Genomic DNA, 4491 nt, shown 5'->3' with positions numbered 1-4491 from the left:
GAACACAATTTACAGACATATCTCTAACCGACTATCTATGGGCAACGAGGAAGTTTAGAACTAAACATACTGACCTGTTCCCAACCACACAACTCACAATATCCATATGGGACACCTTAATGGAGACTATAGGCCACAAGGACACATTACACACCAAATCATCAATCTCAGCCTTAAGAACAATAGTACCCAACATCCCCCTCAAAGACTGGAACACAGCAGGAGTGACAAAAATATCACAGCTCTTGGACGCCAAAGGCATAATACCATTCCCGGTCCTACAAACACAGTGGCAACTCCCGAACAGAGCTACCTACAACTAAAAAGTGCGATACAAGCACACACACCTTCACTGCATACACCACCAGACGAGACTAGACTCACCTCTTACTTACTCCTATACAGATGCTGGGCAACACCCACAAAACCCAAAACACTTACACTATGCTACAAGGCATGGTAAGAACTCTCGACAACCACATCACACCCCTATAAAATCCATTGGGAGACAGACTGTGGGACAGTACTGACGGACTGTGACTGGCTACGTGCCCTCAACGGCCTCTCTAAATGGACAAAGTGCTACACGCACGTTGAAGCCCACAAAAAACTCCTCTACTGCAGGTACATGACCCCACAGAGGCTTCACCGCATATACCCCAATACGCCCAATACTTGCTGGAGGTGCAATGCGACTACAGGAACCTTGGAGCATCTGTGGTGGTCTTGCGGCAGCATCCAACCACTTTGGACCGCCGTATCCACAACACTAGACCAACTTCACATCCCCAAATTTCAATTGTCGAAAATCTTATGTCTCCTGCTACTACTCCCAGAAAACCTCACCCTAGCACACAAACAGATCGCAGCTCTTACTATACTGGCGGCAAGGAACTTGCTAGCACTGCACTGGAAATCACAGACCTGCCCATCCTTAGCCCAACTCCAAACCAAACTCACTCAGTTCAAAATCTATAAAAGAATGGCAATAGTATCCCCACAAAAGAAACGTGAGCTGGGGAGACTGGGAGCAGGGGGGGGGGGGGGGGGGCGAAACAGGAGGAATGCCCAGGCAAAATATGTAACACAGTACAACGAAAAAGGCGACAAAGATAACAACTTCTTCACGAATGCAACAAGACCCTGCTTTCTAGTGGGGACAGGACACATACAGTACACATACGGTAATCGTACAACACTCTACCAGTACTCTCACACTCCTCTTCCCCTCCCTCACCCACCCCCCGCCTAATCAGATTCCCCCCTCCTATCTCCCTACCAAGTTTTCACCCTACCATAGGGGCTACCCACTTATACACCAACGCACTCAACAAAATGAGGTACGACTCCGGCACCTCCCAACCCGCAAACTTGGGACTAGTTGACGTAAAGAACCACCACAAGCCATACGGCTTACAATAATAACTCAGTCGGTTGAATCGACCACTTACGTTCACAACCTTGGTTAAGGGAGGATCCCTTCGCATGGCTCAAACTTAAGGGCAAGACCGCATAGACACCAAAGCGACACTGTACACAAATTAGCAGTCAACCAACTTACACATATACCCAATTTTACTGTGTCAAAATGTATGTATGTATCAATACCCCCTATATTACCTCATGTTCTGCCAAATTCTACGGATGTGATGGTTATGAAAAATGCTGAAACTATGTACCCCCCGTTATCCTCCCCTTTTTTTCCTTCTGTACCCCTGACCACATTTTGAAGAAAATAATAAAATACAAATCTGAAAAAAAAATTGTTTTACGCTGAATGAAATGACATCACCAGGGGACTCAAGATACTATAGCCAGTTCAGTGAGATGAAGTGGTATAATTCCTACAGTCAGGGCAGGTGCAAGGATTTTGGATACAAAAAAAGCATCTTCATCTGCCTTTTGTTTCTTATCCTCTTTTTAAAATGTATTACCCCCTTTAGCGTATCTTATCCTCTTATCCCCTATTTTCTCAATTGTGTGTCTTACACCTTCCTTGTGTATCTCTTACAACCCCCCTTTATTCGTCTTACTTCCCCCAGCCCCTTTGTGTGTCTCCATCTCTCCTAGCCCCTTTGTGTCTTTTACTCTTTCCAGCTCTTTTGTGTGTTTCTCTTTCACCCCCAGCCCATCTATCTCCCCCCCAGCCTCTCTGTGTCTCTTTATCTTCTTCTCCAGCAACTCTGTGTCACAAGTAGTATCTAACAAGGTAGATGCAGTAGTAAGCTAAACTTAGTCTCACACTAGGATCAATGACCCAGGCTTTCTCCCATCCCCACAAAGGCATTGCAGGGTTAAACACAGTACAACTGCTGGTCTGTCTCACTAAATGGCTGTAGTGCAAGTGTCTAGAGGAATCGTTCTTGGAAGTATAGACTGCTTTACTGCTCCGCCTTTTTTTCCCTGTATTGGTAAGTTTTCAACTGATTTGTGAATAAAATCTAAATTTCTTGGCTGTCGCCTACTATCAAATCATCTTTGATGTTCCACCTTCTGACTGGACAGGAGATACATTATTGGTCAGACCTCTTGAACTTTACAGCAAACCTTCATGGCAAAGCTGCTTTGTTGCCCCTACAGCCTCTTCACCATTCCATCCCCCATTTTTCTTGCATCAGGAATGGAACTCTGAATCACGAATCTAAACAAACATGTTTGCATTTTGTGAGTCATTTGATCCGTGATTCTGGCACTTGGCAGTTCTAAAATGTGAATTCCAGCCAATCAAGTGATTGGCCCAAATTTGGGTGAATTGTCAGAACAAAACAAATCTCAATGTTTCTTTTTAATAGACTCCTATAATGGATTATTTTTAAGTGTGTCAATGGAGCCATGGTCCACCTATTCTTACTTAATCATCTACAAACTACGTAATACATGTACATACACCAAATAGAGTAAAATGGAGTAAAACTGACACATACCAAAAGACCATGGCTTGAGTTTTTTTTAAATATATTTTATTATTTTTATTGTGAATAGGCAAACCAAATTCAGAAACACACGCTGCAGATGAGACAAAGCTAAAAAAGACAGTGATATAAAATACCAGAGCATGGTATACGTTCAGCCTGGAACACAAAAAAAAACTGTGATTTATTGTCATCGAGTTGTCCGTCTGAGGACATTTTATCTCACCTGTCTGTAGGTAACGTTTTCAGATTTTTCACAATTTGCCTATTTTCAGGGAAGCTCAGCATATAATGTAATTACTGCCTGGTCAGGTTTTACTGGCAGTGTCCTCATGGAGCTCAAGCTTGTAGTTATTTTTCTGCATTGTGCTCACGTTGACACTACGGCCTTACATAACCAATAAAAAAACAACAAAGCACACTCCAGCCAGAGCTTGGTAAATCTGTTGAGTATGTTTCTGACTTTCTGATTCTGCTAGACTTGGACCTATTTCTGTTTCTGTACCTGTTTGAGTTCCTTCATCTGCATCCAACCTTCTCTGCTGCTGTCATTCAGATATTTGACCACTTGGGTTACAAACTCTCAGCTTTTCTCCCTATTATCTTTTTTGTTCTTTCTTCTTTCAAGTATTTTGTTTAGTTTCATTGATAAATCCTCTAGGATAACCTCTCTTTATGAATCTATTTTCCAATAACTGGATTTGAAATTCACAGCCATCATTATTCATGCAATAATCTTTGTATTATGGATTTTTTTTTCTACTAATGAATTTTAAAATATCTTTTTTTATGTGTTCTATATTTATGTACATATATATATTTGTATATTTCTATGTCTTTTGTATGTCCATTTATTAATTACTGTGAATATTTGTAAGAACCATTTCTGTACATTTGGCTTTGGTTAGTGCATTAAAATACATGGGGTTATGTTCATATATTTCTATTTATTTTTTTATAATTTTGATCTATCTGTATATTTTTCACAGGTTTCCGATACTCTTTTAGGAATTATATAATATATTATTGTATCCTTTTTTATAGATTCTCTATATGTTGCCTATAGGAGAGGATGTGAGTCTTAAAATTTTTCTTTAAGCAATATTTGTACAGCCCAGTACTAGGGGCACTGTTGTCACTAGAACAACTACAGCTTAATGTAGTTGTTCTAGTCAATATAGTTAGTCCCTGCAGGCTTTTTGCTGTAAAGGCAGTGTTTACATTACAGCCTAGGAACAGGAGTGGCCACTAGAGGTGCTTCCTGGGTTAGTGCTGTACAGTGTGCAGCACTGATATTCAGCATCTCCACTTTCGGCATGGAGACGCTGAACTTTCCCCTTAGAGATGATTCAATGCATCTCTATGAGGAGAGGCTGATTGACTACGGTGGGGTTTGGCTCTACCCATGAAAAATCTCAGCCAATCCAAGGCTTTCCTATATGTCAGCCAAGGAGGTGGATTGGGGGCAGAGCCAGTGCCAGCAGACCCGCTCGGCGCTGGAAATAAGGTATGTTTTCTAGTTCTTTTTTTAACACTCCTAACATGTGGTTAGGAATACATGTTTCTTTAAAATAATATT

This window comes from Pelobates fuscus, chromosome 3 (genome assembly GCF_036172605.1).
Source record: "Pelobates fuscus isolate aPelFus1 chromosome 3, aPelFus1.pri, whole genome shotgun sequence".
Taxonomy (NCBI): Eukaryota; Metazoa; Chordata; class Amphibia; order Anura; family Pelobatidae; genus Pelobates; species Pelobates fuscus.
The sequence above is the reverse complement of the archived record's forward strand: the minus strand, read 5'-3'. Positions refer to the sequence as shown.